The sequence below is a fragment of the Schistocerca americana genome, chromosome 2, assembly GCF_021461395.2.
Source record: "Schistocerca americana isolate TAMUIC-IGC-003095 chromosome 2, iqSchAmer2.1, whole genome shotgun sequence".
Classification (NCBI taxonomy): Eukaryota; Metazoa; Arthropoda; class Insecta; order Orthoptera; family Acrididae; genus Schistocerca; species Schistocerca americana.
This window is the reverse complement of record NC_060120.1, coordinates 791429476-791441562: the sequence shown is the minus strand read 5'-3', so window position 1 is coordinate 791441562 and position 12087 is coordinate 791429476.

The following is a 12087-nucleotide window of genomic DNA, read 5'->3' as shown; positions in this document are numbered from 1 at the left end:
TACACTCCAAACAAATACTTTCAGAAACGACTTCCTCACACTTAAATCTATACTCGATGTTAACAAATTTCTCTTCTTCAGAAACGCTTTCCTTGCCATTGCCAGTCTACATTTTATATGTTCTCTACTTCGACCATTATCAGTTATTTTGCTCCCCAAATAGCAAAACTCCTTTACTACTTGAACTGTCTCTTTTCCTAATCTAATTCCCTCAGCATCACCCGACTTAATTCGACTACATTCCATTATCCTCGTTTTGCTTTTGTTGATGTTCTTCTTATATCCTCCTTTCAAGACACTGTCCATTCCGTTCAATTGCTCTTCCAAGTCCTTTGCTGTCTCTGACAGAATTACAATGTCATCGGCGAACCTCAACGTTTTTTTTTTTCTTCTCCAAGGACTTTAATACCTACTCCGAATTTTTCTTTTGTTTCCTTTACTGCTTGCTCAATATGCAGATTGAACAACATCGGGGACAGGCTACAAGCCTGTCTCACCCCCTTCCCAACCGCTGCTTCCCTTTCATGCCCGTTGACTCTTATAACTGCCATCTGGTTTCTGTACAAATTGTAAATAGCCTTTCGCTCCCTGTATTTTACCCCTGCCACCTTCAGAATTTGAAAGAGAGTATTCCAGTCAACATTGTCAAAAGCCTTCTCCAAGTCTACAAATGCTAGAAATGTAGGTTTGCCTTTCCTTAATCTATTTTCTAAGATAAGTCGTAGGGTCAGTATTGCCTCACGTGTTCCAACATTTCTGCGGGATCCAAACTGATCTTTGCCGAGGTCGGCTTCTACCACTTTTTCCATTCGTCTGTAAAGAATTCGCGTTAGTATTTTGCAGCTGTTACTTATTAAACTGATAGTTCGGTAATTTTCACATCTGTGAACACCTGCTTTCTTTGGGATTGGAATTATTATATTCTTCTTGAAGTCTGAGGGTATTTCGCCTGTCTCATACATCTTGCTCACCAAATGGTAGAGTTTTGTCAGGACTGGCTCTCCCAAAGCCCTCAGTAGTTCCAATGGAATGTTGTCTACTCCTGGGGCCTTGTTTCGACTCAGGTCTTTCAGTGCTCTGTCAAACTCTTCACGCAGTATCGTATCTCCCATTTCATTTTCATCTACATCCTCTTCCATTTCCGTAATATTGTCCTCAAGTACATCGCCCTTGTATAGGCCCTCTATATACTCCTTCCACCTTTGTGCTTTCCCTTCTCTGCTTAGAACTGGGTTTCCATCTGAGCTCTTGATATTCATACATGTGGCTCTCTTTTCTCCAAAGGTCTCTTTAATTTTCCTGTAGGCAGTGTCTATCTTACCCCTAGTGAGATAAGCCTCTACATCCTTACATTTGTCCTCTAGCCATCCCTGCTTAGCTATTTTGCACTTCCTGTCGATCTCATTTTTGAGACGTTTGTATTCCTTTTTGCCTGCTTCATTTACTGCATTTTTATATTTTCTCCTTTCATCAATTAAATTCAATATTTGGCCGTGCGGTTAAAGGCGCTGCAGTCTGGAACCGCAAGACCGCTACGGTCGCAGGTTCGAATCCTGCCTCGGGCATGGATGTTTGTGATGTCCTTAGGTTAGTTAGGTTTAACTATTTCTAAGCTCTAGGGGACTAATGACCTCAGAAGTTGAGTCCCATAGTGCTCAGAGCCATTTGAACCAACCAAATTCAATATTTCTTCTGTTACCCAAGGATTTCTACTAACCCTCGTCTTTTTACCTACTTGATCCTCTGCTGCCTTCACTACTTCATCCCTCAGAGCTACCCATTCTTCTTCTACTGTATTTTTCCCCCATTCCTGTCAATTGTTCCCTTATGCTCTCCCTGAAACTCTGTACAACCTCTGGTTCTTTCAGTTTATCCAGGTCCCATCTCCTTAAATTCCCACCTTTTTGCAGTTTCTTCAGTTTTAATCTACAGTTCATAACCAATAGATTGTGGTCAGAGTTTACATCTGCCTCTGGAAATGTCTTTCAATTTGAAACCTGGTTCCTAAATCTCTGTCTTACCATTATATAATCTATCTGAAACCTTCTAGTATCTCCAGGATTCTTCCATGTATAGAACCATCTTTTATGATTCTTGAACCAAGTGTTAGCTATGATTAAGTTATGCTCTGCGCAAAATTCTACCAGGCGGCTTCCTCTTTCATTTCTCTCCCCCAATCCATATTCACCCACTATGTTTCCTTCTCTCCCTTTTCCTACTCTGGAATTCCAGTCACCCATGACTATTAAATTTTCGTCTCCCTTCACAACCTGAATAATTTCTTTTATCTCATCATACATTTCGTCAATTTCTTCATCATCTGCAGAGCTAGTTGGCATATAAACTTGTGCTATTGTAGTAGGCATGGGCTTCGTGTCTATCATGGCCACAATAATGGGTTCACTATGCTGTTTGTAGTAGCTTACCCGCACTCCTATTTTTTTATTCATTATTAAACCTACTCCTGCATTACCCCTATTTGATTTTGTATTTATAACACTGTATTCACCTGACCAAAAGTCTTGTTCCTCCTGCCACCGAACTTAACTAATTCCCACTATATCCAACTTTAACCTATCCATTTCCCTTTTTAAATTTTCTAACCTACCTGCCCGATTAAGGGATCTGACATTACACGCTCCGATTCGTAGAACGCCAGTTTTCTTTCTCCTGATAACGACGTCCTCTTGAGTAGCCCCCGCCCGGAGATCCGAATGGGGGACTATTTTACCTCCGGAATATTTTACCCAAGAGGACGCCATCATCATTTAACCATACAGTAAAGGCGCATGCCCTCGGGAAAAATTACGGCTGTAGTTTCCCCTTGCTTTCAGCCGTTCGCAGTACCAGCACAGCAAGGCCGTTTTGGTTAGTGTTACAAGGCCAGATCCGTCAATCATCCAGACTGTTGCCCCTGCAACTACAGAAGAGGCTGCTGCCCCTCTTCAGGAACCACACGTTTGTCTGGTCTCTCAACAGATACCCTTCCGTTGTGGTTCTTACCTCCCGGAATTAAACCGGCTTCTCTAAAAACGAAATAAAGGATCTTGTTAAAATAAAACTGTTCTCTACGGTATCTGTACATCTCAGAATTAAAGCATGACTTCTTGTTAACCTAAACAGTTCATCGGAAAACGCAAACGAATACTCTTGAGGACGTGTGAACAGTCGTAAGGTCTTTTACTTCTGTTTGTTCTATGTTTGCGAATACTCTATGTTACTGTGGTTTGGTGACAGACAAAACAGCTAATGATAATAATAATGATAATAGTAATAACAACACTTTCCTCCGTATGATTTAAAAAACTTCAATTCTTCCTTGATTTAGTGCTACTCATAGCAAATTTCGAAACTTTTCGTTTTACTTTCTGTATTTCGTAATTGTGTGGTATTGTTCACTAAGATGCAGGTGATAACGACGTATTGTTGGCGTTTTATTCGAGAGCGTGTGATACATTAATTGCTGTAGCACAGCTACATAGTACTGAATGAAGATACTTGTGGTATACGTAATTACTGTGTCACCGAACTACGTTTCATTGACGACTATTTTTTGGGCCAAACAGAACAGCAACCGGACAGCAGCTGACGAGAAGCGTGTAGTGTGGTCTGATGAGGCGAGATTTTGTCTCTCGTCTGCAGGACGTCGAGTGCAACTGGGCCAAAGAGGGCTTGACCCTCAGTAGTGCGATGGAAGTTGTTCGTGGTTGTGTGACTTTTGAGGGTTATTTTTCGTACCACGGCTTGAGGCTATTCATTCGTGTCACGGTGAATATGAACACGACGTTTATTTCAACATTCGACATTTTTTTCAACATTCTCGGTGAGCAAGTGTTTCCCTGTTTCCCGCACTATCATGAAGAGTATGCTGTAGACGCTCCCGTCTCCCAAGATGAAATTTTCCGCATTCAGAGGGCTGCACGTGAACCTTTCTGGTTTGATGAACACTCAGCCATGCTATCGCACATCGATTCTGAGCGAACATCACCCGCATAGACAATGTCTGAAAGTATTTCGAACAGGGAGTGAAATGTTGCAATTAACTTCCCCATAATTTGGTAGCTCTGCAGAATCTAATGATCAATGATTGGCTTCTGCTACATATGGCACACAACAAGAAACTTGCAAACTGTCTTCCTCACCGAATTCAGACTATTAACAGGCTCGATAGATATTCTAATGCGTTAATGTTGAAATGGTCTAAACTGGAAGAAAGTTAATTCCAATTTTGGATCATCAGGTGCAAATGCAACAAATGCACACAGAAATGGTTCCGCTTATAACAGTTTAGCAACGGGACGTGGGCAGGAAATATCAAACAAATGAGAAAGCCATAATGTTTTACTGCCGCTTACACCATTTGTTAAATATGAATATGAACGCAGAAGGCATCGACGAGATGCTGCACAGCGCCAGATTTGTTCCTGGTGGCAAATATTGCAACTAATTTTTATTAGAGCCTTTCAAGGACAGAAGCGATATTATACGGTATTAACGTGATTTCATCTGAGGATTAAAGCGTTTTTTTCTGTATAACAGAGAACACTAACTATTGATTTAGTTATCCCCTCCTCTACAGGCAGTTGTTCTTACGTGCATAATTCCATACCCTCTTGAAGTGAAGTTACAAGTGTATCGAACCAAAGTGCTGTATTCGATGTATCTTTTTTCTGTATCATAAAAAAGTTTGCATTTCTAGTTCGATATATCAATTTATGTCACCATAGTCACCTGGCAGACAGAAGATGCTGCTCTACTTTCAAAACCGCGCGGTTTTCCTGTAGTCGGGATACGTGGAAGTGCCTCGCAGGAAAGGTGCTTCATCACATTGTCGAGGGGTTTGCTTTGTCGCCCGCTCTTCCGGGTCTCGGCCCGCCTCCCCATTGCTAATTCATCAGCGTGCCCCCTCTCTAACTTTAGCACACATCCGCTGGCGTACTAGTTCTCCACTGTTTAGCGAGCCAGTGCGGCCATCTCTCAGCGAAATGCCTAGTCGGAACTACACCGCCAGCCAGGTTTATTTTCGCAGCCGTGCAAACATCCGCTAATACAGTGCTTACCATCGTCACCTCAATTCTTCTTCTCTTCTTCCGGCGATCTCGTTGTTATCTTGAATACGATGAGTTATTGCCCGATTTTACGGTTGCATTACAGGTAAAACCTTTTTTTTAAGTTCGTGGTTGTTGCTTTCTAATACCAGAACGGTTTCGTTTGTCCCTTTCAAAATAAGGATTAACATACTTGATATGATCCCTTATAAATTATGTAAAGAACGTCATATTTTAAAAATCTCTCCCAATTCCTTTCCATGTTGGTGTAGTAATCAATCCTTCGACTGGTCTGATGCAGCTCTCGACGCCAGCTTTCGCAAACCTCTTCACCTCTGCATACACACATGAACCTGCTTGTTGACGTAAAACCTTTGCCTCTCGTCTGTAATTTTTACCATCCATACTCCGCTGTATTTTTAAGATTTCATTTTCTATATGACCTGCTCAAGGAATAATTTTGCATTACCCCCCAGACTTGTATAGTATCTTTTCTTCCCCTAGAAATTACACAATGTATTTTTCTCTGAATTTTCATAGCAAAACGAAGAGTGACAAATTAACAAATGAGGTATCAAATTCACCAGCATGAGGTCAAATTTTTTTTTAAAAGTAATTTCGTGCATGTAACCAGGGCAGTTAGGAAAAAAGTGATTATTGATTTGAGAAAAAATTACACAATGGATTTTTCTCCGCATTTTCACAACAAAACGAAACGTGGGAAATGGAAAAATGGGTTAATTAAGAAAAAAAGATTTGAGAGAAAACTGAAATATTTCAGGAACAGTTAGTTCCTCCTAGCTATATAAATGAAACGTTAAGAAGTTCATCTTTTCGAGGCGTATTTTCCTCGTAGAAAAGTACGTTAGTGTAAAAATTGTGGAATATTCTTTCTTTCGTGTGGAAAAAAATGGAATAAATATCAACTTACAGCATACATTGAAACTTCTCAGCTTTCTCTTGGACTATATTTTCTTAAAAATAATTGAATATCGATCGATATTCAGATATTTTGTATTTCAGGCATTTTAAACAAAACTTGGAAATAAAAGAAAAAATTAAAAAATAGTCAAATTTTCCTTTAAATGATTTGTCTAAAAGTGAAAAATAATATAGATCAGAGAAACATTTCACACTCCTCATTCGCTGTGCATGATTTCGAGATTCATTCAAAGGCGCATGGAATGTTTCTATAATTTGCTTTATTTTTTACTTTCAGACAATTCGTTTAGCAAAATATTTGTCCATATTTCAGTTAAAATCTTGTTTTTATTTAGTCGGATATTTTCTCTAAATATACTTAGCTGCGGGATATCGCCCTGTACAATCACCTGCGAAATAGAGGTGAATTCCTGAATTCTCTGTGCGATTCAGTAGCGCGTGGTGCGTCAGCGAGACAATGTGGCTGATGTATTGATTGACTGATTGATTGATTTAAGCAGGGAGACAAAACAACAGGGAATTAGCCCACTGTTACCCCCCGCCGAGACTAAGTTTATAGTGGAGGTTCTCTCCCTTTGATTCTGGTAAAGCCAGCCGGTATCCTTAAAGGAGTACACGCTTTACTAGTTCTCTGACCCTTTACTAGTTCTTCATCAGACACAGTTTCTTCACGAATTAAGGACCAGAATATTCTATGTCTTTTGATCTCGAATTCTTCGCGGTGTAAGATTAAATTGTGGTGCTGTTTCATCCACCTCACCACATAGTCGACACTTAGGGCTACTTCTTCTATACTCATCGCGTGTAGGTGTTTCTTAAAGTGCAAATGGCTAGCCCTTAATCACACCAAGAGAGTAATCTGTCTCCTCTTCGAGTCCATGTTTGCAGAACTTGTCTTGGAAAATGGCTTCCGCATCATTAGCTCGCCCTGTTTTTATTTTAGGATCTTGGTCCAAATTCAACGTCCTGCCTCCTAAGCCAACTAAGTAGTTTCGATTTTGCCACCGCCTTAATGATGACCAGTAAGGATTCCGCTCCAAAACAGGGAGTCGCCGTACCTACCCCCATCAGCCTATCAGCTTGTTCATTGTCACTAATCCCTGGGTGAAAATGGACTCACAGAATGTTTACCCTGTTCCTTTCTCCTACCCTCACAAGGGCTTCTTGGCATTCCACAACGATCTTTGATCTCGTTGCAGCGGCCGATAGAAATTTCAGAGCTTCTTCGGAGTCTGAATGAATGTAGATGCCACGATCTTTGTAGAACCTGTATAGATTCTTGTCCGTCCACATTATGATAGCATATACACTCCTGGAAATTGAAATAAGAACACCGTGAATTCATTGTCCCAGGAAGGGGAAACTTTATTGACACATTCCTGGGGTCAGATACATCACATGATCACACTGACAGAACCACAGGCACATAGACACAGGCAACAGAGCATGCACAATGTCGGCACTAGTACAGTGTATATCCACCTTTCGCAGCAATGCAGGCTGCTATTCTCCCATGGAGACGATCGTAGAGGTGCTGGATGTAGTCCTGTGAAACGGCTTGCCATGCCATTTCCACCTGGCGCCTCAGTTGGACCAGCGTTCGTGCTGGACGTGCAGACCGCGTGAGACGACGCTTCATCCAGTCCCAAACATGCTCAATGGGGGACAGATCCGGAGATCTTGCTGGCCAGGGTAGTTGACTTACACCTTCTAGAGCACGTTGGGTGGCACGGGATACATGCGGACGTGCATTGTCCTGTTGGAACAGCAAGTTCCCTTGCCGGTCTAGTAATGGTAGAACGATGGGTTCGATGACGGTTTGGATGTACCGTGCACTATTCAGTGTCCCCTCGACAATCACCAGTGGTGTACGGCCAGTGTAGGAGATCGCTCCCCACACCATGATGCCGGGTGTTGGCCCTGTGTGCCTCGGTCGTATGCAGTCCTGATTGTGGCGCTCACCCGCACGGCGCCAAACACGCATACGACCATCATTGGCACCAAGGCAGAAGCGACTCTCATCGCTGAAGACGACACGTCTCCATTCGTCCCTCCATTCACGCCTGTCGCGACACCACTGGAGGCGGGCTGCACGATGTTGGGGCGTGAGCGGAAGACGGCCTAACGGTGTGCGGGACCGTAGCCCAGCTTCATGGAGACGGTTGCGAATGGTCGTCGCCGATACCCCAGGAGCAACAGTGTCCCTAATTTGCTGGGAAGTGGCGGTGCGGTCCCCTACGGCACTGCGTAGGATCCTAAGGTCTTGGCGTGCATCCGTGCGTCGCTGCGGTCCGGTCCCAGGTCGACGGGCACGTGCACCTTCCGCCGACCACTGGCGACAACATCGATGTACTGTGGAGACCTCACGCCCCACGTGTTGAGCAATTCGGCGGTACGTCCACCCGGCCTCCCGCATGCCCACTATACGCCCTCGCTCAAAGTCCGTCAACTGCACATGCGGTTCACGTCCACGCTGTCGCGGCATGCTACCAGTGTTAAAGACTGCGATGGAGCTCCGTATGCCACGGCAAACTGGCTGACACTGACGGCGGCGGTGCACAAATGCTGCGCAGCTAGCGCCATTCGACGGCCAACACCGCGGTTCCTGGTGTGTCCGCTGTGCCGTGCGTGTGATCATTGCTTGTACAGCCCTCTCGCAGTGTCCGGAGCAAGTATGGTGGGTCTGACACACCGGTGTCAATGTGTTCTTTTTTCCATTTCCAGGAGTGTATGTTGACCCAGATTGTAAGCAAGCGTCTCCACACGGTCGATTTCTCCTCTAGGCATTTATTACGAATAACAATCGAAATTCCTCCCTCCCCCTAACCTCCCTCAAGCTCCGCGCTGCATAAGGAAGGTGGGCGACGCAACATCTATAGTGGAATCTCTATCGCTGTCTTCAGATTTTCTTCACCAGCGAGTGCAAGATTTGTCGGACACCAGACGATCGTCGTGGAACCGTATGAAGGCGACCAGAAACAAGTACGCGTTTCAGGTATACAATCCCAGGGGTTTGCCAAGGAGATTGGTCAATCATGTTTTGAATGTAAAGTATATTTCAATCTAAGCTCCAGTACATTATGTAATGGCTATTAAGAAGTACATGTGAAGATTGATTGAAATAAACTTTATACTTAAAGACACTTCGCTCATTGTTAATCTTTGTTAATAACACGGCAATTGCCAACGAGTTACGTTTACGGCCGATATAATATACGGACGTCAGATGCTTCTCATCACTATCGGCGAAGTCCTAGACGTGCATAACTTTTTTGAGAAAATAATTTATACTCGTCATGCTTTTATTTTTTCGTAGATCGAACTTCACTATGCATGGGAGCCGTATTTGAGATTCACCATTATGTTTTAATATCTATTAAACTGGGAATCTATGAATTTAAGCTGCTACGAAGACTGTGAAATTTGTAACGTTAATAACCTGTAAGTACGAGGAACATTCAGTACGTAATGCAGGTTGGTTTTATTCTGGATTCCAATACACCATATAATTACCCACTCTTTTGACTACAGTACCCTATTTTTCAACATAGTATCCGTTCCCTGCGATGGCCTGACGCCACCAGTAAGAGGGACTGTATGCCCGCATGGTACCACTATACCGGTCAACTCGGAGCCAACGTCTTGTTGCATCAATAATCTCTCCATCATCCACATACTGATTCCTGCGGAGTGCCCTCCTCGTTGAAACAAACAGATTGAAGTCGGAAGGTGAGAGACCCGGGCCGTTGAGTGGATAATGAAGAACAGTCCAATGAAGTTTTGTGAGCTCCTCTCGGGTGTCTAGCGTTGTGAGGCATAGCGTTGTTAGGGAGAAGAACCTGTCCGTTTTCTTATCTCTCGAGATGAACACGCTGAAGTTCGTCACTGCAGGAGTCATAGGTGTGTGCGGCCGGCCAGCACGCGGGAGATGGGACAGGTTTGCGCGACCTTGTTGCGATGATGACAGACGCCTCGCCCAACGACTCACCGTGCTTTTATTCACTGCCACATCTCCGTAGTCATTCTGCAAGGGCCTCTGAAGCTCTGCAATGCTCTGGTTTACCGCCAAAAGAAGCTCAATGACAGCTCTCCACTTGGAACGCACCTTCGTTACAGACGCCATGGCTCTGAGCGCTATGGGACTTAACTTCTAAGGTCATCAGTCCCCTAGAACTTAGAACTAATTAAACCTAACTAACCTCAGGACATCACACACATCCATGCCCGAGGCAGGATTCGAACCTGCGACCGTAATGGTCGCGCGGCTGCCGACTGTAGCGCCTAGAACCGCCCGTCCACCCCTGCCGGCCAGGCGCCATCTTGAATGTTTTGTATAGCGCCGCCAACTATCGAAACTTCATGAAACTATAGGGACTGAAGTGGGAATATTCCACGATGTCCCACAATTAATTTCACATTTTTTCAAACGGTACTGGCCGATAAAAATTGCATTACATTACTTATTGAACGCCCCTCCCTATGACTGATATTACCGTTATACCGCGGATGAGTAACACACAATACACAAATGATTCTATTAACTAGTTGCATACGATAACTGACTTTGAGAATTCAGCGTGGTGTGAACAAAGCACAACCTGCAAGCAGTCTCCTGAAATATTGTGGTGTTGACTCAAATGGCAATTCCATCTTATAGTTTGCATGTTTCCAGAAAACATCGTCATTGTTAACTGAAGTAACATGTCAAGCAAGTTTCTAATCACAGATTTACTGAAGCGCCAAAAGGTTATGACTGAAAGCTACCTAGTGACGTTGCAGATGGGTGACGCGGTGAAGAAAGTATACTAGCGAAGCAGAGTCGAATGAGGGTTGATTCTAGTGACGATACGGGCTGCAAATTCACTAACATGGATGACTTTGACAAAAAGGCAGATTGTTAAGCCACCGGTGCCTGCGAACGATCGTCCTGGAAGCCGTGAAAGTTGTTGGGTGATTGCGTGCTAGTGTCAAGAGCGTCTGTGAAAAAGTGGTTGAAGGACACTGAAAGCACGAGTAGGTGACAAGATGTTGGACGTCCACGCTTCGTCTCAGAACGTGGAGGTCGGAGGCTTATCCATTCTGCAAAACAGGACAGGCGACCATTTGTGGCAGATCTGATGAGAAAGCACAATGCTGAACAGGCACAAGTGTTCCGGAGCGCACAGCGTAGCGCACGTTGTTGAACACCGTACTCCACAGCGTATGATCCGTATCTACATCTACATTTATACTCCGCAAGCCACCCAACGGTGTGTGGCGGAGGGCACTTAACGTGCCACTGTCAGTACCTCCCTTTCCTGTTCCAGTCGCGTATGGTTCGCGGGAAGAACGGCTGTGTGAAAGCCTCCGTGCGCGCTCTAATCTCTCTAATTTTACATTCGTGATCTCCTCGGGAGGTATAAGTAGGGGGAAGCAATATATTCGATACCTCATCCAGAAACGCACCCTCTCGAAACCTGGCGAGCAACCTACACCGCGATGCAGAGCGCCTCTCTTGCAGAGTCTGCCACTTGAGTTTATTAAACATCTCCGTAACGCTATCACGGTTACCAAATAACCCTGTGACGAAACGCGCCGCTCTTCTTTGGATCTTCTCTATCTCCTCCGTCAAACCGATCTGGTACGGATCCCACACTGATGAGCAATACTCAAGTATAGGTCGAACGAGTGTTTTGTAAGCCACCTCCTTTGTTGATGGACTACATTTTCTAAGCACTCTCCCAATGAATCTCAACCTGGTACCCGCCTTACCAACAATTAATTTTATATGATCATTCCACTTCAAATCGTTCCGCACGCATACTCCCAGACATTTTACAGAAGTAGCTGCTACCAGTGTTTGTTCCGCTATCATATAATCATACAATAAAGGATCCTTCTTTCTATGTATTCGCAATACATTACATTTGTCTATGTTAAGGGACAGTTGCCACTCCCTGCACCAAGTGCCTATCCGCTGCAGATCTTCCTGCATTTCGCTACAATTTTCTAATGCTGCAACTTCTCTGTATACTACAGCATCATCCGCGAAAAGCCGCATGGAACTTCCGACACTATCTACTAGGTCAATGTTGACCCGACAACATTACGATTGCAT